At 46.0% G+C, this 24,652-nt stretch overlaps 1 pseudogene; it reads left to right on the top strand.

Annotated features, from left to right (window-relative positions):
- The first annotated feature begins 983 nt into the window (after positions 1–983).
- Positions 984–2,309, top strand: LOC146563669 (uncharacterized; annotated as a pseudogene).
- The last annotated feature ends 22,343 nt before the right edge of the window (positions 2,310–24,652 follow it).

Raw genomic sequence — 24,652 nt, 5'->3', positions numbered from 1 at the left:
TCTGTTTTCTGATGCATTATATAAAAAAAAACACCCAGCACGCCCCTGCGGGCGGTTTATCCTTCAAGCTCGGGTCCTCTACCAGAGGCCTGGGAGCTTGAGGGTCCTGCACAGTATCTTAGCTGTTCCCAGGACTGCGCTCTTCTGGACAGAGATCTCCAATGTTATTCCCGGGATCTGCTGGAGCCACTCGCCTAGCTTGGGAGTCACCGCACCTAGTGCTCCGATTACCACGGGGACCACTGTTACCTTCACCCTCCACATCCTCTCGAGCTCTTCTCTGAGCCCTTGGTATTTCTCCAGCTTCTCGTGTTCCTTCTTCCTGATATTGCTGTCATTCGGAACCGCTACATCGATCACTACTCACACTCTCATTACACATACATATAGGATCTTGGGGGTGGGCACGATACACGGAATCCAAAGTACCATCAGGGTGTACACCCCACCCCTGGCGTCGTTGCCCACCTCTCAATGTTAAATACACGTAGACATTGAGGGCTAGCAGGAGGGACCATGCGCTTACCTGCTGCTCTCTGGCAGGTAGCTCCATGCCCTCCTGGGTTTTAAATGCACCTTAGAACACACATGCATCAACACTACAATGAGCGGGTGGAGGGAGGTTTGGAGTCTTCTTTCACCCCCATTCTCTGCAACCTGCTGGAGCGGGGGGGCTAGGAGGAGGAGTTGGCCGTCCGACTGCGGTCTGGAGTGTGGGGCCTCCCTGCTGCTGCGGGGTCGGGGTGGTCTGCCTCCCCCCACCGCAGGGAAAAGGGTAACACCACCTGGGTCTGGGTGCAGTTCCCCCTCCAGGGGCAAGGGTACCTAGACCCGGTTTGTAGAGTACGCTTGGGGAGTGTGATCGTGTGTACAGCGTCTCTTTATGTCTGCCTCCATGTTGGTTGAGTGTGGAGTGAGTGCATATGAGAGCATGGGGGGGGGGGGGGGGGGGGGGATGGATGTTTGTGTCTGTGTGTGCCTGTATGTCTGTGTCTATATGTCAGGTTGGGTATCAGACGCCACCTCTCTGGGGACACCTCAGGCCCTCCAAGGTTTGGAGGCCTATCTCCGCCCACCACCACTTCCCCTGCCGGTGGCGGACTCCCTCAGGTGTCGGTGCGTTGGTGGTTCTTTGTGTCTGGGGGTGGGCGTCCAGGTACACACCGGCTCACTCCTTGGCGGCTGCTTATCTGGGCCTGGAGCCTAGGGCTCGCTTGGGCCCCTTCGGAGGTTGGGTGCCCCCGGCCTCTCGGCCTGGGGCTCGGTCACTCAGGCACAGCTGGGGGCCAGCGGAGCTCATGGGCGCCACTGCAACTCCCCCTGACTTCTGCTCCGCGGCTGCTGAGTGAGCCCTCATCGGGGACTCTCCTCAGCTCTTACTGGAACAGTGGCGCGGCTGCCCCTCTGTTGGTCTTCCATGGTCTCTTGTGTTCTGGGGGCCTCTGGATGTCTGGAGTTTTGATCTCCTCCATACCCGCTTCACACCCCGGAGGACGGGGCTGTGGCCCCCCCACACACTCCCTAGCAGATCATTACATGGAGAAACCTTTGGAATGCAAGCGCGCGGATCCACACAGGTATGCACACGGGTGTTCACTGCTCGTAGACCCAAATTACACCTTTCTTGGCTGCTACTTCGAAGCACATCTGTCCTGCGTGCTGCACAACAACATTGAATATTTAGTATTTACTGCTGTTTACACTTAGCTAGATTAATGCGATGGTGTTGTGTTTAGTATGTTGCTTTGTTTTTTTTTTCTGCTTGTTTTCTATTCTTCTCTCAACAGGTGATCCAGGAGATTTTTATTTTTTTTCTCCCCCCCTTTCTCACTGTCCCTCTCCCCTTCTGTTTTTCCTTTCCTTCCTCTTTCTTTCTCCCTTTCCTATCTCTCACTCATGTCTGTCCCGTCTGTAACATCTGAAAATAAAATATAATAAATAATAAAAACAAAGATCGACCAAATGGACCAATACGGCAATGCCACGATGATCCATTTGGCAAAGTAAATCCATTGGGTATCCTTGTTGGTCTTCAGACAACAATTCTGATGGCTAAAGAACCAAATGGGACAGGCAAAAAAAAAAAAAAAAAAAAAAAAAAAAAAAAAGTCTTATTAAATAAAAATAATTGAATTTTGTAATTTATGGTCACTATTAGAGCCAAAAAGCATTAGAAAGCAGGGTATGCTTTAGGGCTTGTCTACCATGTGATTCACAAAAATCTCCCTAACTGTGAAGTATCCTTTGTTTCTCAGAGCCACCCATCGCTACTTAACTCCACTCTCAAAAACACTCAGCACGAAATTTAGCAAAAAATAAAAAAATAATTAATTAATAAAAAAATGTATCCAACTGAAAGTTCAAAAAGATGATTTTTTTTTCATTTAAGCGCTATCAAGTGAATACAAATTGGCAACAAATGATAGCAGCAAATGTTTCAAAGTAGTTTTCACCATTGAAGATTTTAGTGCCAAATCAACACTTACACTTACCACAGTGACAGATTATCCAGCAGAAGACTGCAGCTTTCCCCAAACTTTTGTCTGAATTTTGCGTAGATGAATACTGTAAGCCAGTAACACCCAATAGAAATGTCTTTCATACTGTGTAAGCTATGCTGATATCTAGAAACATTTTCAGAGTATAAGTAGACTCAAGAAGGGTATTGTTCATTGTCTTTCCTAAAGATCTTGCCCGACATAGTTTCAGATTTCCACGTCATGCGAGGTGAAAGTACTTTTACTCCAACACACACACACACACACACACACACACACACACACACACACACAAAACAGAACAAAAAAATACCAAAAACGTACAATGGAAATGAAACATATGGCTCCTATGTACAGTGGTTTACCATACTAACAATACAAAGCTGTGACAAATGTCACCGCATGTTCATGCTCTTCTGCATTTTCTATTCCCTCGTCTTCTGTTTGCTGCACTGTCTTACATTCTTGCACTTTTTTCTTTTCGTTGTTTTTTTCAGAGAAAAAAAAATTCACACATGACTTTGAAAGTCAGTTCTAAAATGACCAAAAGCAGGTCTCAGAGATAAATCTAAAGATGACATTATGATACTTGTTGGCCGTGAATGTAAGCAACAATATAAATTTACCCTAGCTGGAAGTAACTTGGAGATAAAAACTGAACGATGCCATGCTTTAGCACCACAGCCACCATTACAGTTCATCATGTCTGTTCTTACAATTTAATGGGATATCGCTGCTGCAGTGGGTAAAAAAATGGCATCTGGAACATTATAAAGTGCATTTGGTATAATCTGAAAGTGGTGTATTGTGCTGGGTAATGATGCAGGAACACATCTGGGGGCAAAAATGGAAAAACAGACTATAAAGAAGAAAGAAAGCAATAAAATCTGTTTACAGGGTTTGAGAGTATTGTTCAAGCATTTGAATGTTATTATACATACTGTGTGTATAGATGTGCACATACACTATGAGGAAAAAAAATTGGGCCACATGGGCTCTTAATCCTTAAATTCAGGTGTTTTAGTCTCATTGCCACAGGTGTATAAAATCAAGCTAATAGCCATGCAGGCTGCCTTTACAAAAATGACAAAAACGGGTCGTTCTAAAGAGCTGAAGTCTAGTTGTTGCTATAGCAGGATCCCACCATTGGCGATAAGTCAGTTTATGAGAGTTTTCCTCCTAAGTATTCTGCATCCATCTGCTAGGTGAAAGCAACAAGTCAGCCACAAAGTGACCCATAAAGTTATAGAGTGGAGTTGTCGAGTGCTGAGGTACATAGTATGTAAAAGTCACCAACGCTCCTCTGATTCAATAACTGCAGACCTCCAACCCATATGGAAAAGAAATAGTAAAAACTTATGATTTACTCTTGAAAGTGGCCACTTTCTCATTACTTTCATATATTGTTTTAGTAAGTATCCAAAACATACAAGTTTCATTATATAATTTTTTCTCAAGGGATCTTATATCTGTTTTCACTCTTGTATGCTTTTCACACAAGTTTCACACAAGACAGATACAAACTTTATAAGATTTATATTTATCTTTTCCATATGGGAAACCACCTCTGGGATTAGCATCAGCACAAAAACCTTGTACTGGGAGCTTCATGGCATGGCTTTCCAAGTCTAAGCAGCTCCTATAGGTGTAAGATGTAGGTGGCCCAGTACTTTATGTCCATGTATTTCAAAATAAGACAAACATTTGACCCAGAGTTTCAGGAAAAATTATTTGGGCTCACCAAGACTGGATCTGTTTCAGCCAGTCTTTGTTGTGCTACTTTAAAAAAAGGGTTACTGTTTTGGAGGAAGGAAGGTTCAGGGTTTCAGTAGTCATCATCATGGGCTCATCCGATTAGAATGAGAATAAGCAGTCATCGATCATTTGCAGGTTTTGTTGTTTTATTGTATAACGGGTAAAGGAAAGAAAGACACACATGGACTGCTCTCTCCATAAAGGACAAAGTATGATTTAAGTAACTCAAAATGATACATGAACTCAGGCGCCTCAAAGAGAAACTCACCTCAGCTGCCGCCCCATGTGGGAGTGAAGAAAGAGTGAGGGGTAGGTGAGTGCAGTCCTTTTAAAACGAGTGACAGGTGAGTGTAATTAAGGCCAAGCACCACACCCAATCAAAGGTGAGGAAAATAAACAAGGTGCATCTGGTGAAGTGAATGTGCTAAAAGGTGAGCCTTTACAACAGCCGCCCCCATATTTCTACTGAGAAATATGTTCAAAAGATTAGAGATGCTCTTTTTCACAAAGCGGGGGCAGAGGAATCAGCCATGCTACAGGTCTAATATAGGTTCAGGTGATGCAGGAGCAGGCAGCGCCCTGACCACTGGTGGAATGGCAGCCACAGGTGGTGGAACTGGTGATAGGGGCACTGCCGGTACTGCTGATGGTAGAGTATGAGGTGGCTGAATGAATTCAGAGCCATCAGCGGACACAAGGATGTGCTGGAGCGGTTCTCCTGAACCTGAACTGGAAGATGTGAACAAACATTGGGCATGCGTGGAACTGCTCTGGGGTTGGAAGTCTGTGATTGGACCTTGGAGTGTCCATCCTAAGCGGGTTTTGACTCCTGCAGGAGATCCAAACTGTCCATGTCTAACTGGTGCAATAGGCGTAATAAGGTGGGTATGATCAGAGCCTATGAGCAGTAGTGGAGCTGCTTTGTTAATAAAGGTTAATAGGATACCTTGAAGATGCTTGTATCTCCATTGAAGAGAGGATACGGGGTAGGTGTGGTCTGAAAGTGCTAAGTGACTTGTAGCGAAGGCATTATTAATTGTGTAAGTTTTCTCTGGATGTGCGATGGGAGAAATCTGGAAACTCACACAAGAACCTTGAATAGTTTCAACTTCTTGATGGACAGTTCTGAGTGATAATTTTTCAGCTTTCCCAGTTAGGTGGAGATTCTTAGCTGCAGATGTCAGAAGCATGGTATGTTGGGAGCCATCATCAAGTATTGCATATGTTTCCAGGGTTCTTTTGCCATTACGCAGGAGCACTTTCACAACCTTTAGTAGTACACTAGGACAATCGCTAGGTCTATCAAAGTACAGTGTCCTCACTACAGGATTAGTTTCAGTTCTAGGTCTCTAATTCACCTCACATAGGATCTGTAGATGTCTTTCCATGCAGGTGGCACATGCTTTCCTCAGATCACACTTCGCAGCCTGATGAGTTCTAGCACAACACCAACACAGTTTGTTTCTCTTTATCCAGTTTATTTTCTCATCCTTTGTCTTGTTAATGAACTCAGGGCACTTGCTAATGTGGTGTTCAGGTGAGCAGCAATATGCACATGTTGCCTTAGTCGTTATGATGGGTTGTGCTGCCTGTACAGGATCGGATGCATTTGTCCCATGTAATATTGTTGTGAGTGGAGAGGTGTACTTATGGGCAGGTCGTGGCTGGTTAAAGGATGAAACAGGACTGTCCTTTCTTGGTTGACACTTGCATTCCATTTGCAACCAGGATGAGAACAAAGGTAAGTCATACGTCATATCTCCTTGTTCCCTGTAAATGTGCCGTTTGAAGCGACTGGAATGCTCTGCGGGCAACTTTTCAAGTAGGCAATCGACATGGGAGCCACAATTTAGTTCTGTCCGTCCTGATCACCCATAGTGCTAAGCAAACCAACTAAAGCTTGCACACGAAGAGCAAAGTTATCCAGAGTCCGACCATCACCTGCTCTGATAGGAGGAAGCTCCAGTATATTCCGTAGCTCTTTCAATGCCAGCTGTCTTGGTTGCCCATAACGCTCATCAAGAGCTTTGATGGCTTGAGTGTATGGGTCAGGAGCATAGGAAAGGAAATAGCTAACCGTTTAGTTTGGTCTACTTTCAGATGATCGAGAAGGACATGATATTTAAAGTGCTCTGTCTCATGAGGGTCAAGCAGGTTAGTAAGGGCCATTCGTAACAGCCTATACTGGATTTCATCTTCTCTGGTAAGGTCTGGGAAAGAAGGACCCTCAAGTTTATACACATGTGTTCTAGTGCTAACAGGGTAACTAGAACTAGCAGTAATGGGTACTGAAGGGTTTTGTGCATGCAAACCATCAGATGTAGCTGGTTGCTGCTTTACAGGAGGGTGCTGCCTTGGTTCTGGAATGCAAACGAGAGGTTGAGCAGGGTCTTCATCTAGAGGAATAGCAGGTTGAACACATGAAATCTGGTGGGGACCTTGCAGTGGTGTGGCCAGGAAATTAAAAGGAGTCTCATCTGGTGTAGGAAAAACTGGTCTAGGCAAACCACTTGAAGGAACTGCAGCATCTAATATTGTTGAATTAGGGAAAGGAGGGCTAGCAGCCAGAACTGCACCAGAGTGATGGCTAACCTGGGGGGGGGGGGCTGAGAGGGTGATTGACATGTTGCTGGCTCAATCACTGGGAACTACTCATGTTCCTGATGCGTTTGGGGAATGGCTTGTAAACCGCTTACAGAGGATTTGCTTTCATCAGATGAGACAGTGTGAATTGAAGATCTGGAGGAACTGCGAGAATGGGGAGGAGATAACTGAATCATGAGTTGCCTAATCTCCCTCATTGTCATCAGGAGTTCCCTCATCACCTCATCTTGATTGGTGGGTAAAGGAGCAGGGGATGTCTCTGGTTGACTTTCTGACTCCCCGTCAGGATCCTGCAGCCCATGTGTGTCTTTGTCACTATGCTGGCATTCTGTTTGACTCTGTATCACATCTAGCACTTCTACTTCCAGGATACTGAACATCATACTGCTGCAGGTGGGCAGGAGGTCGACTATCATGACCGGAACGTCTCAAATCTTCAGTCGATGGCTGCTGTGAATCCATGACGCTAACGCTACTCCGGCTCGGAGGACCATGTTTTGGAGGAAGGAAGGTTCAGGGTTTCAGTAGTCATCATCATGGGCTCATCCGATTAGAATGAGAATAAGCAGTCATCAATCATTTGCAGGTTTTGTTGTTTTATTGTATAACGGGTAAAGGAAAGAAAGACACACATGGACTGCTCTCTCTAAAAAGGACAAAGTATGATTTAAGTAACTCAAAATGATACATGAACTCAGGAGCCTCAAAGAGAAACTCACCTCAGCTGCCGCCCCATGTGGGAGTGAAGAAAGAGTGAGGGGTAGGTGAGTGCGGTCCTTATATAACGAGTGACAGGTGAGTGCAATTAAGGCCAAGCACCACACCCAATCAAAGGTGAGGAAAAGAAACAAGGTGCATCTGGTGAAGTGAATGTGCTAAAAGGTGAGCCTTTTAGCACATTGAATCACCTTGTTGTTGAATTGTGCTATACAAATAAACTTGCCTTGCCTTTACAACAGTTACAATTGTTTATCCATTTTTCTTTAAGGTTTTTGGAATCATAGGTTATCTCAGGACATTTTAACCATACCCATAAATGTCCTACTTGAGGATGATCGGATTTAGGCTGTAACACAATTCTGCTTTGGCCAGAGAAATCAAATAGCTTGTGATAATGTATCCAGTCCAACTCAGAGCTCCTGATTTGTGACTGTAGAAGTTGGGCTTTGTGGGACTTATGCGAAGAGTGGGAATTATGTGGGGTGGGGGACACTGGCAGAATCAACAATCTGATTGCTTACCAAGGAGATCAGCCCAAGGCACAGAAAATGACTCAACATTATCAGTCATATAATAATAACCCATTAGCTTAGAGCCTGGACCGATTTTGACTGAGATACAGTAACTCGTTGTCATGGAAATAGCCAGCCCTCGGTCAAGGTAATGGGTCTAAAACAACATGGATTATCCATCACAGTAACTGAGGGGAGAGGGCAGTTGTTTGTCGTCTTATGTATCCATGCTGAGGAAAGCATGCAGCAAGATATGTGGGGGTCATATTTCCTTTATACAAATCATGTCTGGGGTTATTGACTGAAAACAAAATATGAGTACCAGAGGTTCTGTTTTCAGCAGTTGCTTGTAAGGACAGATGGTGAATTACAGAGCTGGGAACGGACGCATCCTTGTGATTCTGCATTTTTATGTATCACTGGATTTACTAAGAATAAATCCAGGGGTCTTACTTTCATGTTTCTTTCTGGAAGGTTATTACTCTGATTGAAAGTGTTCATGCATAGAGAAGCAAGACAGAGTTCCTGCTTTCCTGTTTCCTATTGTCCTAACTAATCTGAAGGTCTTCCAGCTTCTTTATGAATGTTCATCTACCTGTAGAGCAACCCCTCTTTTTGCATCTATCATTTGGGTTGGAAATAAATCACTGGAGTTTCAGTATTGATAAAAGGTCCATATGCAGAAGGCAAGAAGTTCTCCAAAATAAGTATGCAAGTCATCTCCTCTTCCTTTTGTTCAGGTATAGAGCAGAGTTGTTAATTTCAGTAATTATGGTGCTTCATATTAAAAGACTTTATCTCAAAGCATTAATTTTTTTAAATCTATTATTGAAAAGAATGTTAAAAATCATTCATCAACATCAATGATCTGGGAATGTTTACTTAGTTTACCTTGTTCAGTGCTAAGGTGCAGTGAGCACAGACACCTCTTAGTATTAGCATAGGGTGAGTCAGTAAAGCCATGATCATGTGTAACGTTGGACAATCACAGCAGAAGTCCAACTTGCTTATGTGGTCATTGAAAGTGAAGGTAAAACTCTCCGTATTTATTTAAATCAGTAATGCCAAACTCACTTCCCATCGTGGGTCACTAAATGGGCCGAACTGAAACTCCCCTTTCTGTCCTTGAAAATAGGTATACTGCACGCTTAATCCCTGTGATATATCTTAACATGAGAAAAAGAAGTGCAGTTGGTACAATGAGTTTTTCTACATGATAAAGAAAAAGCTGCTGTAGCAAAGAAGGAAATCAGTCAGCACTTTGGGCTTCTCTTTGTAAGAAATGTGTAAAACAATAGAATTAATTATTACTTAGTTACTTTGGTGTACTATGAGTGGCCATGGGGGAGGTCTTTATCAGTAGCAAAAGTCAAAAAAGATGTGAGCATATAGTTTAATGTCAGCTAAAATTTATGCCCTCCTTTGGGCCACAGTTTTCACTGTACTGATTCTGGCCCAAGGGCCTCATGTTTGACACCCCTATTTTAGATAAAGCCTTTAAATTAACTGCCCACGTAACTGACAAAAGCATTATGAAGACTGGCAGCAGGTGTTTCCACATGAGCTTTGGTGAACATTTGTGAGGAAATGTGAAACCTAAGTGTTCAGAAATAGAAAAGCAGATTCAAAGCCACATAAGCATGTACAACTCTGCTAATAAATAGCAACACTTCTAACTGTATTCTCTGTGTCTTCCTTCATATCTTTATCACATTTAAAATATTAAAAATGCAACATTTTATCTCTGGTTCCATCTCTGGGTGACTATTCCCACATCCAGCATCACTGCAGGGTGCACGACACTGACAATATTCATCTAATGCGCTTCTCAAAAACGGATAGTTTGCATCCAAACCAATTGGATTCTCACATTTTGTTTTTCAGTATTCACTAAAACACTATAATTAGGGTAGCTGCGTGACTGTTATCATACTCCAATGCACTCAAAACCCCTCCTCTAAAAAAATATTGACTTTAAAACCTGTGTAGGCACTGCTCCATCCTCCTGCTCCCCTCTAAAACTCCACCGCAGTTAGTTCAAGTTCATTTTTGCATCATTCCTTGTAAGTAAGCTAAAAACGTTCCGGATGGGAAGAGTAAATAAGACTTCTTAGCTTACTTAAATCTCATGGGGGGCAGCTGATCATGTGCCTAATCCAATGAGGTTTGCTTACAGACCCCTCAGGAGAGCAGAGGATGTTTCAGTCCCTTTGTTTAACTTACTTCTTAAACACAACACAGTGAATCCGGTCTCATGCCAGACTACTATTTTGTTTCTTCCACTTTTAACCTTTCAACCTCACTGTTTAACCATTGGGCTTCAGATCGATTTGATCCGTGCAGCAATTTTGACTTTTCAACTAACACACTGAAAAGAAAAATGAGAGTCGATTTCTGCCTGACCACACTTCCTCCTCTACAGACTCCTCACATGGATGTGTGATCTTACCATTATAATAATTCATCCCAATACACAAATACGTGTCAGAGCAGGTATGAAAGCAGGACTGTTTTAAAGTATGCAGATGACTCTGTTATTGTTACTCAGGCTGCAGGACTGCGATACCAACCTCTGCTCAGTTACTAAACATTTTGTCAGGGGGTGTAACAAATGCTATCTTCAAACCTAACACGCAGACCGAAAAAACACTGACATTTTTAGAAGGCAGCAGAATGGGGGAAATCTTCAACCACCCTCTTCTTCAACACATCCTGAACGCTCGTAGGCAATCTTTCTTGTAATTTCTTTAAGTAGTCTTCAGGAATAGTTCTCCAGGCTTCTTGGAACACATTCAAAGCTCCTCTTTGCATGTTGGCTGCCTTTTGTTGTTTTCTCTGTGAAGATGACATTATTGAAGCACCGCTTCAGGGATGTCAAGGTCTGAGCTCTGGGGAGGGCAAGCTATGAATGAGAGTGTTTTATGTGTGTGATTGTATGTTTTTCTATCCAGTTATGCTTTTACTGCATTGGCTGTGTCTATCAGATGTTTTCCAAATGATATTGCACGGTGGATCTTAATCTCATTATGGTTTTCTGCATTCATAATTTCATCAATCTGAACAAGAATGGCTTCTCGACAGCCACCCTTACTGGCGATCTTCAATTGTCGCCCGGTTACATCTCTCAAGTCCTGTATTGGATTTTTCTTCTATATTTTTTAAGGATATGACTTTCAGAGTCTGTTCATCTGTTACTATCCTGCTGCTTTTGTTGCATGCTGTTTCCTCAAAGGTTTTAGGAACACACTGCCCACTGTGTTGAGATATGCCCAATTTTTTGCAAATAGTTCTTTGAGAATCAGCTTGTTGGTCATAAAATGCTATTTTATTCCTGTCAAACTGTTATCTCTGGGGACTATATTATAGGTTTTTGTAACCGGCTGGTAGTAACAAAACCACTCAAGATATGATTTAAATTTGGTTCTTTGCTAAGATGTCTGTTCTATGTAGACACAAAAGTGGTTGATTCCTTTGTTTTGGTGCTGTTTTTATGCTTGAATGATTCACAGCTTAACTCAGCCTCATACACTGGAAGTTTCTGGCTTTATCCATCCATCCATCCAGGGCTAGAGCCTAGCTTACAATATAAAGCACGTTGAGGCAATTGTTGTTGTGATTTGGTGCTATATAATAAAATTGGAGTGAACTGAGTTGAAGTGTGACAGAGCCAAAGGTGGGGTACACCCTGGACAGGTCTATCACAGGGCCAACACGATTTGGTCTTATGGTCCACTTTTTTCCCCTTTTGCTCTCTGCCCTCCTCTATCTGTGTGTGTCTGTGTGTGTTTAACTCTGCTTGTGAGTTTTAGGGGCAAAGGCTCCTCCCGGCTCCCATTTTTCCATCTGCATACCTTGGAAGCAATCTGGCAATCACTCACCTGTGTGCAGTCTGTGATTACTCACCCCCTACTTACGGCTGAAGATCCCACTCAGTCAGTGCCAGACTGTTGTGCCAGCAGGGCTGGCATAACTCAGGCTCCTCTTGCTTTGAATTTTTGTGAGTGAACGTTTTGTTTGCTGTGGATTTACCCGATTCTCCCGTTGCGCTGGTGCTTCCCCTCTGTGCTGATGTGCTGTGGGGAGAAACCTGTGGAAAAATTTCTCTGAAAGGACATTTGGAACGACTTGCCTACAAACAAATACCACACAGAAAGGTCCCCGTAACTTCTCGCTGTGCACCACTGCGCTTCCCACAGAACAAATTGTTAGTTATTCGTTGAAAAACGTAATTACCACTATTGCATAAAAAGGAAAAGAAAATGCAATCAGCTATCCCTAGCCATCCATATACTGTAAACCACCTTCATCAGTAACTGTCATGAATCGCTGTGCGGCAGGCAGGAGTAGGACCCAAAATGCAGGACTCACAGGCACGAGGGAATGAACTCAAACGGCAGCTTTATTGCGTAACAGAAGATGATAGGCGATACAAAACTAGACTGGGAAAAACTAACATAAAGCTCACCAGGAAACACGGGGGAATCACACACAGCATGAGGGACGACGTCACGCTGAACAGAGGGAGACGCAGACAGAAATACACAGAGGGTTAACGAGGGGAGTGGGAACACACGGGGAACACAGGTGACACTGATAATCATAACGAGACAGGGCGGGGCGAACTGAACACTGACGGGAGAGGTGAAACAGGAAGTACAGAGGAGAGCACGAGTAGAACACCAACGTAACGGGCAGGGAAGACACGGAATAAACACGAAAGGGGACGAGGGCTCATAAATACATAGAGGGCACACAGGGGGAAGAGAGCACGGGGAGAACTTAGACATAATGGGCAGGGGAAGCATGGAATAAAACATAAGGAGAGACGAGGGCTCACAGATACACAGAGGGGCACACAGGGAGACATGAAGGGCAAGGGATCAAAACTAGAAGCCATAGAATAAATCACACACAAGTACAATAATGCGAAAATCACAAAGAACTAAAAACGCTGGGTCAGGAGACCCAGGACCGTGACAGTACCCCCCCCTCAAGGGCTGGCTCCAGACAGCCCAAACACAGAAAAACAAAATCAAACAGAAAACAACCCAGGGCGGGCGGCGGGGGCCCAGGACGGAGGGCTCGGAACAGAAAACAAAAGAGCACAGCAAACACCGGAGCCCAAGAAAATAACTCAAACACAGAGCAGTTCAGGGGGCCGACCATGCGGAAGGCAACGGTGGAGACGTGGAAACAGTTCAGGAGGCCGGCCGTGCGCAAGGCAACGGCGGCGACGTGGAAACAGTTCAGGAGGCCGGCCGTGCGCAAGGCAACGGCGGCGGTGAAGGAGACGACGGAGCAGTTCAGGAGGCCGACCGCGCGGGAGGCGGCGGCGACGATGACAGCGCTGGTCCGGGGGCCGACCGTGCGGAAGGCGACGGCGGCCACCCAGGAGAAGAGGGTCCGGGGGCCGGCCGTGCGGAAGGCGACGGCGGCCACTCAGGCGAAGGCGGTGCAGTTCAGGGGGCCGGCCGCGCGGAAGGCAGCGGCGGTGACGGTGCAGTTCAGGGGGCCGGCCGCGCGGAAGGCAGCGGCGGCGGCTCTCCAGTGTCAGGCGTACTGGCCGAGGCCCGGTGGGCACAGGACCAGTCGAGGCGGGACCAGTCAAGGCGGGACCAGGCGAAGACGAAGGCTCTGAGGCCGGGCCAGGCGAGGACGAAGGCTCTGAGGCCGGGCCAGGCGAGGACGCAGAGGCTGAGGCCGGGCCAGGCGAGGACGCAGAGGCTGAGGCCGGGCCAGGCGAGGACGCAGAGGCTGAGGCCGGGCCAGGCGAGGACGCAGAGGCTGAGGCCGGGCGAGGCGGAGCTGCAGCACAGGCGGATGTAGCCGGGCCAGGCGATGACGCAGAGGCTGAGGCCGGGCCAGGCGAGGACGCAGAGGCTGAGGCCGGGCCAGGCGAGGACGCAGAGGCTGAGGCCGGGCCAGGCGAGGACGCAGAGGCTGAGGCCGGGCCAGGCGGAGCTGCAGCACAGGCGGATGTAGCCGGGCCAGGCGAGGACGCAGAGGCTGAGGCCGGGCCAGGCGAGGACGCAGAGGCTGAGGCCGGGCCAGGCGAGGACGCAGAGGCTGAGGCCGGGCCAGGCGAGGACGCAGAGGCTGAGGCCGGGCCAGGCGAGGTTGCAGAGGCTGAGGCCGGGCGAGGCGGAGCTGCAGCACAGGCGGATGTAGCCGGGCCAGGCGATGACGAGGCGGTCGCAGATGGCGGCTGGACGGGCTCCTCGGACCCTCCAGCTGATGCGGCGTGAGGCTGGACGGGCTCCTCGGGCCCTCCAGCTGATGCGGCGTGAGGCTGGACGGGCCCCTCGGACCCTCCAGCGGAGACGGGAGGCTGAACGGGCCCCTCGGACCCTCCAGCGGAGACGGGAGGCTGAACGGGCCCCTCGGACCCTCCAGCGGAGGCCAAAACAACGCCAACAGGCATGAAGTCCTTCAGCCGACATGAGGACAACTGGCGCTGCACTGAGCACTGACTCTGCCCAGGCAATGCGAACATGGTGCAGTTCTTAGGGGGCTGCTTAAACTTCAGGGGTCCAGAATCAGCTGGTGACTGAGACCTAGCCTCTGGGGAAGCCCTGGAGTGGCAAACTGTGCCAACGGCGGCTAAACCATGGAAAGTACCCTGAGTAGAAATCCAGTTACCTCTCCGCATGGAGTGAATGAGCAAAACTGGCGACACAGGAGACTGAGCGGAGAGTGGCTGCTGGGCAGCTAACTGAGTTACTGGAGACACGGGTGAGAGCGGGAGCTGAGCTGCTGGAGACACGGGTGAGAGTGGGAGCTGAGCTACTGACAGTGGTGAAGTAGATAACTGCACGGGAGACTGAACTGAGGGCGTCTGCACTGGCACAGGGGACTGAACTGATGTCTGTTGTAACGGAGGTGGTGAGAGTGGAGAAGGCAGGGGAGTTGATGACTTCACAGGAGAATGAACCAGAGGTGAGTGCACAGGAGACTGAGCTAGAGGTGGTAGTGATAGTTGAGGGGAAAGTGGAGCTGGTGATTGAGTGGATGACTGTGCTAAGGGATGCTGCACTGGGGACACTGGAGACTGCACTGGGGACACTGGAGACTGCACTGGGGACACTGGAGACTGCACTGGGGACACTGGAGACTGCACTGGGGAAAGCAGAGCTGCAGGTGACTGCGCTAGAGACTGCAGTGATGGTTGTAGTGGAGGTGTGACGGGTGGAGGAGTGGCTGAAGTGGCTGCGGGTCGGGCGGCTAGTGGCTCAGCTACAGAGCATATTAACGGCAGGGCTATGGGTTGAATGACTGACTGAGTAGCAGCCTGAGTGGCTGGGTGTAGTGACGGTTGTGGTGGAAGAGAAACAGGTGGTAGTGTGGATGATGGAGCTAAGGGCGACTGAGTGGCAGACCGAACTGATGACTGAAGCGATGGTAGAGGTGAAAATGGAGCTAGCGGGGACACAGGAGACTGAACTGAGGGTGGCTGCGAGGGAGCTAACTGAACTGAGGGTGGCTGCGAGGGAGCTAACTGAACTGAGGGTGGCTGCGAGGGAGCTAACTGAACTGAGGGTGGCTGCGAGGGAGCTAACTGAACTGAGGGTGGCTGCGAGGGAGCTAACTGAACTGAGGGTGGCTGCGAGGGAGCTAACTGAACTGAGGGTGGCTGCGAGGGAGCTAACTGAACTGAGGGTGGCTGCGAGGGAGCTAACTGAACTGAGGGTGGCTGCGAGGGAGCTAACTGAACTGAGGGTGGCGGCGAGGGAGCTAACTGAACTGAGGGTGGCGGCGAGGGAGCTAACTGAACTGAGGGTGGCGGCGAGGGAGCCGACGGAGCTTCTGGCAGAACAGAAGGTGAATTAGAAGGCCGAATGTCCGGCTGTGGGGTGGCGCGTCGGCGGCGTGAATGCCGTTTCTTTTTTGATGATGGCTCTGACGGGCCGAGCGGCTCCACATCCGGCCCTTCAGGCAGGTGGGTAGTAGCAGCTGGGGGATGAAGGTGGAGCTCGTTGCGGATTAAATCCTGTTCGAGTGGGTGGAGCGCACTGAGTAGCCAGGGAAGACCAGAGATTAAACGCTGTAGTTTGGTTTCCACAGCACGGCGAAATTCCTTCCCCTCATGTTCGAGCCACAGATGCAGGAGTTTTTCCACTGAGTAGATAATGTCCAGACGCAGTTCTTCTGGTGGGTTGAGTGCTGCTGGGTCCATATCTGGTGACGTCGTACTGTCATGAATCGCTGTGCGGCAGGCAGGAGTAGGACCCAAAATGCAGGACTCACAGGCACGAGGGAATGAACTCAAACGGCAGCTTTATTGCGTAACAGAAGATGATAGGCGATACAAAACTAGACTGGGAAAAACTAACATAAAGCTCACCAGGAAACACGGGGGAATCACACACAGCATGAGGGACGACGTCACGCTGAACAGAGGGAGACGCAGACAGAAATACACAGAGGGTTAACGAGGGGAGTGGGAACACACGGGGAACACAGGTGACACTGATAATCATAACGAGACAGGGCGGGGCGAACTGAACACTGACGGGAGAGGTGAAACAGGAAGTACAGAGGAGAGCACGAGTAGAACACCAACGTAACGGGCAGGGAAGACACGGAATAAACACGAAAGGGGACGAGGGCTCATAAATACATAGAGGGCACACAGGGGGAAGAGAGCACGGGGAGAACTTAGACATAATGGGCAGGGGAAGCATGGAATAAAACATAAGGAGAGACGAGGGCTCACAGATACACAGAGGGGCACACAGGGAGACATGAAGGGCAAGGGATCAAAACTAGAAGCCATAGAATAAATCACACACAAGTACAATAATACGAAAATCACAAAGAACTAAAAACGCTGGGTCAGGAGACCCAGGACCGTGACAGTAACAGTGTTGCCTAAAATAGTCAATTCACTGTGTAATGTTGCTGCGCTGTCACCAAAACAACACTGATTTGCAGATGTGAAGTTAACTGTCTAATGTGTTTACCACATCATCTGTTGCTTCAGTGTTTTTCCTCTAAGACTCAGTACTTGCCCACTTCTCATCACTAACAGTTATCCTGCAGCCTGGGGTGGCTGTAGCTCAGGTGGCAGAGCAGATCAGCCACTAATCAGAAGGTCAGTGGTTCGATCCCAGGCTGCCTCCTGGCTGCATGCCAAATATCCTTGGGCAAGATACTAACCCCATGTTTGCCTACTGGTGGTGGTCAGAGGGCCCGGTGGTGCCAGTGTCCGGCAGCCTCACCTCTGTCAGTGCGCCCCAGGGCAGCTGTGGCTACAATGTAGCTTGCCATCGCCTGTGTGTGAATGGGTGAATGACTGAATGTAGTGTGAAGCGCTTTGGGGTCCTTAGGGACTAGAAAAGCGCTATACAAAATGCAGGCCATTTAGCATGTAAAATTTTCATTGATCTATGGCTGCCACATGACTTTGAGCCTCCTCGTGCGTCGAACTTACAGACTGCCAGTGTAACTATGTCCTCTTTTCAGCTATGAAGGAATTATTATTTAATAATATTTTGGCTAAAATTAATTTTAGGCTGTGACCTCTAAATGGCACCAACATTTTAAAAATGACCATAAAGTTGTATTAAGAAAGACTTGACTGACATGATAACCTATTTTATAAATATTCAGTCAGCAGAAGTGTAACAGTCCAGTGGATAAGGGATTATATTTTGTAATGTGCTTCTCACTCTCTCTTCATTTTCATGCTCTCTTGTGTTTTCATTGCACCCAAAACACATCTCAGATGTAATATTTCTATTTCCAGAGATTATCATTATCAAGGCACAGAGAAATGCAGCGTGATGAGCCACATTTTACTGTAGGTCATGTGATCCTTGGGTAGTGTTGAGGAGGCCTAGTCAGCTGGTTTCCATCAGGGGTTGAGTGTGGCCTATAGAATATATAAGGAGAAGAGCTCACCAGTCTTCCTCCCTCTTCTCTTTGCAGATCACCTCCATAGGCTAATGGATTCTTGCTGCTGCTCACTCATTCTGATACACACAATTTACATGCATTTTTGTTTTAATAGATAAAAAAAAAGCTCACTCTTGATGTTTGGATGTGTGGACACTCTCATTTTATTCCCTCTATAATTACATTAATTCATTTCAATCACTGAGAATGTGTACAAAACCAACAACAGTCCCACACCGGTATGAAGGGTGTGGTGAGCTAAGCTTGTACACCAAACTCTTTGGTTGGGGCTAAAATGCCTTAACAGCGTCACAAAAACTAAGAACAAAGTCACACAAATCTGTGCACTACATACACAGTTAAATCACATAATGTGACCACACATTTTCTCATAGACCCATACTCAGTCTGACTAGTCCCAGACTGTTTGCTGTTAAAATTAATCAGATTTGAGCCACCTCCACACTGGCCTTTACTTTTTTGACTCAAGGGCTCTATCTATTTTCAGAAAAAGCTTCAATTCTTTCATAATCAAAGGTATGAGGGTGGAAATGCTGAGTTCATTCTGAATGGTCAGGCTAACAAGGTTACCACCCAAAGGGCACAAAGTCTCATTATACAAGCAGCTCTACTTTATCTCTACACTTTGGAAAATGAGTTCCAAGAAATCTGATTGATATTAAATATTACCTGGATTCACCCTGTTAGGTTTAATTACAAGGGAAGAAGAAGAAGAGATAAGATCTCTCACACAGAAGCCACCACAATGGTTATGCATGGTAAAATTCAAATTACTTTAAAAAACTCATCTTAGGCAATGTCTGACTAACAGGCTAATAGCTACTGTTAGATAGCTGGTTCCTCAAATTCACCATTCAGTGTGTTAAAAAGCCAATATATTGTGAGTCTTACACCAGTCGTCACACACATTACCTCAAGATGTTTGTAAAGCTGTGGCTTGGCAACTGTCTGTAATAGTTCAGCAATAAAAGTAATGAAAAGACTGCATTACTTCCAGCCCTAACTCCTGAAATTCTCAATAACTGATAACAGCCTTTTCCTTTTTGCCAATATCTGATAGAGCAATGATGCTTGAAATCTATCCTTCCCCTTGCAAAAAAAAAGTGCTCTCAAGCATGCCCAGTTCATGCAGTGTTTCTAATTCATAAAAATAGGCACGTTCTACTCATTGGAAACCCCTACAAAACCTGTGCTCTGATATCAAGAAAATCAAGAAAAAAGCTTCACCTCCAGCAGAGATTTGCATGGAACAGCAGCATGCATGAATTCTGTGCAGCCTGAATACATCCTCTGTGAGTCAGTGGGACACAAACGAGGGCTAAAAGGCTTCTGCTGCTTTTGATTGTGACCATTCTTTTTATTTTTTTATTTTTTTTGCAATTTGTCATTAAGCCCCCTAAAGCCTGGTACCAAAACACAGGCATCTGTTAAAGTTAGAGCCGTCTAATGGGATTTTACATTCATTATTGTCACCAAAACCAATGTTGTTGAATTCTTAAGGTCTAAAAAACACATTTAAGTCTGTTTGCCAGGCCCTTTGCGGGCACACAATATCCAAAATATTAATAGCATGCACACAAATGATATGTTTTATTACACTGAAATACTCTTGTGTCTGTTTGCTTTGCTTGTTTTGCGCCTGACCTTTAAAATAACAATTATTTTGAGCATTCAGAGGTCACATGCAATTGAATCACGCCCAAATTGAATGTCTGTTGAGATGTGAGTGCACTCCATTCTGCTTGCGGCCTCACCAGTTACTGTTCACCGGGAGGCACGCCGAGTGTCGAGTTGCACTTGTGATAATCTGAAAATCTGGCAGGAGCAGAAAGTACGGAGTTATTCCACCTTGACCTGTCCTCATCTACGCCTTTCACCCGCCTTGCCGCTGCTGCCGGAAGAGCTCGATAAACCCGTGAGCATTTCATTTTCCAACACAGCTCAGGGTAACGGAGCACAAAACCAACGGCAAGGCTGTCAGGAGAGAAGAAGAAAGGCAAACAATAGACAGGAAAAAAGACTTTACTCTCTGACATGGAAGCAATCACTGTCCACAAGGAAACGCTTTACAAGCAGAACATAGAATAGAATAGAATTCAACTTTATTGTCATTGCACATGCACAGGTACAGGGCAACGAAATGCAGTTTGCATCCATCCAGAAGTGCTTTAGTGATATAGATATATTACAATATATATTAGCAATAATATAGATATGTGAGTATATTACAGAAATGGGTCTATTATGGTATGTTATAATGTACACGGTATGAAGTATGTTGTGAATATTCTATAACTATAAGTATGTACAGGCTGTAGTGAGTACAAGCTATGTACAGGATATGAACAGGATATAAATATGAAAAACTATACAGAATATGAAATGAAATAAATAACTTTACAGAATCTGAGATATACAGCTATACAGAATGGGAACTATGCAAGTTGTAAACAGTTGTAGGATTAAAGATTATCGAATGTACAGAATGATTATTTACACAGAGCTATACAGTAGTGCAGTTAAGATAAGTGAGGGTGTAGATAGTTTCTACAGAGGCTATATAAAGTGCTAGTGGTTGTGAGTGGTGGTTCAGTCCATGTTATTATTGTGTTTGAGGGTACAGTTGTCCATTGTGGGTGTGTGTATGTTCAGTCCATGAGTTTAACGTGGGTCAGATGTCAGGAGGCAGAGTTCAGGAGTCTGACAGCTGTGGGGAAGAAGCTGTTCCGGTACCTGGTGGTCTTAGTCTGGAGGCTCCTGTAGCGCCTCCCAGAGGGCAGGAGGGTGAAGAGTCCATGTGATGGGTGACTGGGGTCTTTGATGATTTTCCCAGCCCTTTTCAGACACCGCTTCCTGTAGATGTCTTTTATGGCAGGAAGTGGTGCTCCGGCGATGCGCTGGGCAGTTTTCACGACCCTCTGCAACCCCTTCCGGTCCGAGGCAGAGCAGTTCCCGTACCAGACTGTTATACAGTTGGTTAGGATGCTCTCGATGGTGCAGCGATAGAAGTTCACCAGGATGTCTGAGGACAGGTGGTTCTTCCTCAGAGTCCTCAAGAAGAAGAGGCGCTGGTGAGCCTTCTTGACCAGCTTGGAGCAGTTGGTCGTCCAGGTGAGATCCTCGGAGATGTGGACTCCCAGGAACTTGAAGCTGCTCACACGCTCCACAGCCGTCCCCTTAATGTGGATGGGTGGATGTGGGTCAGCATTCCTCCTGTAGTCCACGATGAGCTCCTTGGTCTTCTCGGTGTTAAGCAGCAGGTTGTTTCTGTCGCACCACTCAGCCAGACGATCCACCTCCTCCCTGTAGGCGGCCTCATCGTTGTCACTGATGAGGCCAATCACCGTGGTGTCATCTGCAAACTTAATGATGGTGTTGGAACCATCAGCAGGTCTGCAGTCGTGGGTGAAGAGGGAGTAGAGGAAAGGGCTCATCACACAGCCTTGTGGTACACCGGTGTTCATTGTGATGGTAGATGAGCAGCGGTTATCCAGCCGGACATGTTGGGGGCGGTTGGTCAGGAAGTCCAGTAACCATTTGCAGATGAGGGAACTGATGCCCAGGTCTGTCAGTTTCCTGATGAGTTGTGAGGGGTGGATTGTATTGAATGTTGAACTGAAGTCTATAAACAGCATTCTGGCGTAGGTGTTGTTGTTGTCCAGGTGTGAGAGGACAGAGTGCATTGCGATGGAGACTGCATCCTCTGTGCTCCTGTTCCGGCGGTATGCGAATTGGTGGGGGTCCAGGGTGGGGGGGAGACAGGATTTGAAGTGTGCTAGGACCAGTCGCTCTAAGCACTTAGTGATGATGGGGGTGAGTGCTACTGGGCGGTAGTCATTGAGGCAAGATGGGTTGGAGTTTTTGGGTATCGGGACGATGGAGGTGGATTTGAAGCAGGCCGGTACCACAGCGTGGGCCAAGGACAGATTGAATATGTCTGTGAGCACTCCTGCAAGCTCCCCAGAACACGCTCTGAGAACACGCCCGGGGATGCCATCAGGGCCTGCAGCCTTGTGGACATTGATCCTGCTCAGCACCGCTCCTACATCGGTGGGGGAGAGAGTCATAGGTTGGTGGTCTGGCGTCATGTCTGCTTTTTGGTTGTGGTTGTGGGGTTCCCTCGCTCAAAACGAGCATAAAAGTTGTTGAGCTCGTTGAGGAAGGAGACATCAGAGGATGCGGGGGAGGGTTTGGTGGTCCTGTAGTCTGTGATGGTCTGGAGTCCTTGCCACATGCTGTAAATGCATTAAAAAAAAAGACAAAAAAAGTCTGTCCACGTTATGAAATATGTCAGGTGAAGGCAGCAAACTGGATTTAAACAAGGGCTGCCTGACATTCAAGGCAGGGGCGGCAGATTGCTGTAAAGTTAGATGGATGCGAGTAACCTTTCAAGTAGCTTAACAGCATCGTGAAACAAATATGCTGCCAATTTAACCTGCTGCATTTGATAGCAATAAACTAATTACAAAGACTGTAAACAAATGACTTTGACACAACGCAGCCATATGTCCAATTCAAAGATTTAGCATGCTTCAGCAAAGGTCCGTCTTGATTTCTGTCGGTGCCTACTTGCTAACACAGTAATGTCAAGCTGTGCAGGATGCAGTAATAACACTCTGCAGATGTGTAGCTGAGATCAAAAAGGATGGCCATATTTCCAAGAAAATCTCTAGTTCCTTCAGGATTTGAGGCTGATGCCAGAAGTGGTTTCTTCCTGGATGTTTCCTGTCTGTGTCATTGAAAGGCAAACAGTAATACAGTGTATTACAAATCCAGTTCCCAAAAAGTTTATTAAAGACAGTGTAAAATGTAAACAACAGAATGCATTGATTTCTAAATCTCACAAGCATGTATTTTATTCAATCGTAACAGAACATAGAAAACTTCTCAAATGTCTAACAGGCCAGTAAGATGGCTGGGTATAAAAAGAGCATCTTAAAGAGGCAGAGGTTCATCACTCTTAAAAAAAAGGAAAAAGGAAAAAAAAGAACTACATCTAAATTTTACGAAATAATATTTTGGAATAATTTCAAAATAATGTTTCCCAATGTAAAATTGCAAATACTTCTAGTGTTTTGAACCTGGAGAAATCTCTGTATACACAAGGGACAAAGCTGAAAGTCAGTATTGGATGCCAGTGATCTTTGGCCCCTCAGGCAGCATTACATTGAAAACATGGACATGACTGCACGGGTGCAGGAACAATTCCAGAAAGCCCTGTCTGTGAACACAAATCTCCATGCCATCCACAAATGCAGGTTACAGTTCTGTCATGCAAAGAAGAAGCCTTATATAAAGATCATGCTGCTAGGTTCACTTAAAATGGACTTAGGCAGAGTGAAATACTGCTCTGTGCTCAAAATTTGAAATTGCTTTTGGAAAACATAAACAAATTGTCTTCTGGACAAAGATTGGCCATCCAGCTTTTTAACAAGCCTGCATCTCTGATAGTGTGGGGACTTTTCTGGGAAGGCTTTGCATATTTGAGAAAAACAATGCTAAACTGCACACTGCATCTATCACAACAGCGTGTCTTCATACCAGAAGAGTTAAGAGTGAGGAACTGGCCTGCCTGCAGTCCAGACCTTTCACCAACCGAAAACATTTGGAGCATGATGAAAAGGAAAACACATCAAAGAAACTCCAGGAGCTATAATCCTGTATTGGACACGAATAGGATAACATTTCTCTCCCAAAAGTCAAGCAGCTGGTCTCCTTAGTTCCCAAATGTCTATGTTGTTAAAGAGTGAATGCTACACAGTGGTAAACATGACCCTGTCTAAAGTTTGTAAAAACCCACATGAAACACACAGTCATGAAATTTAAAATAGGCTGATATGTTCCTGGATTCTGTTTTTAATTACATTTTTGGAAACATTTTCCCAACGTTTTTGCAATTGGCTTTGTATAAAAAGTTCCCACGGGAGCTCACACAAAGGAAAAAATGTCTGAATGATTTAATTAAAAGTTTCAAGGAAGCTCCAAATGTGGCTCCAAATGAACGATATTGCAATATTGAAGCTACTTCACCTATAAACAAGCAACAATTTACAAAATCACATGTGCAAGCAGCTGACTTATTACAGAGTGGATTAAAAAGGCGACACAGTAAAATCCATTTTCCTAATCAGCACGAGGGTAAGGAGCACCATGGTAGACTCATTCTTTATTTAAAGCAATTCACATCAGGTACAATTCTTGTTAAGGGTCTTTGAGCTTATTAACTGGTTGTATGCATGCTCAATCATTCAGGTAAGGATGACTGAGCATGCATGGTTAAAATTCACTGAGATTCACCTGTAGTGCTCAACAATAATACATTTCTATAGATGAAGAGCAAATTCTAAAAATCCTGAGTAATGCTGGAGATTAGTGGTTACATTTATTAGCAGAATGGCAGATATTTTGCAGTTTTACTGCAAAAAATAAAACGGTCAAACTGCTTTTCTCTTGCAAGAATTTGCAGCATTTCTGTCGTTGCTTTTTTTTTTTAAATAGTACACAGCGCATCTTCTAGTTTTTGATTGCTGCCTGCAAGACAACTCAAGCGACTTGAAAATGTCACTTTGGACTCTTGGAAATTGGCTGGTATTAATTTATTTTCACTGTTGCTGTTTAGAGGGAAAAAAGTCAGCGTGCCCCTGTGTT

This window comes from Mchenga conophoros, linkage group LG11 (genome assembly GCF_057382185.1).
Source record: "Mchenga conophoros isolate Kocher_MC1m ecotype Shallow Benthic linkage group LG11, M_conophoros_male_GT1.1, whole genome shotgun sequence".
In the NCBI taxonomy this organism is placed as follows: Eukaryota; Metazoa; Chordata; class Actinopteri; order Cichliformes; family Cichlidae; genus Mchenga; species Mchenga conophoros.
Note: the sequence above shows the minus strand (reverse complement) of the source record. Positions and strands in the feature narration are given on the sequence as shown.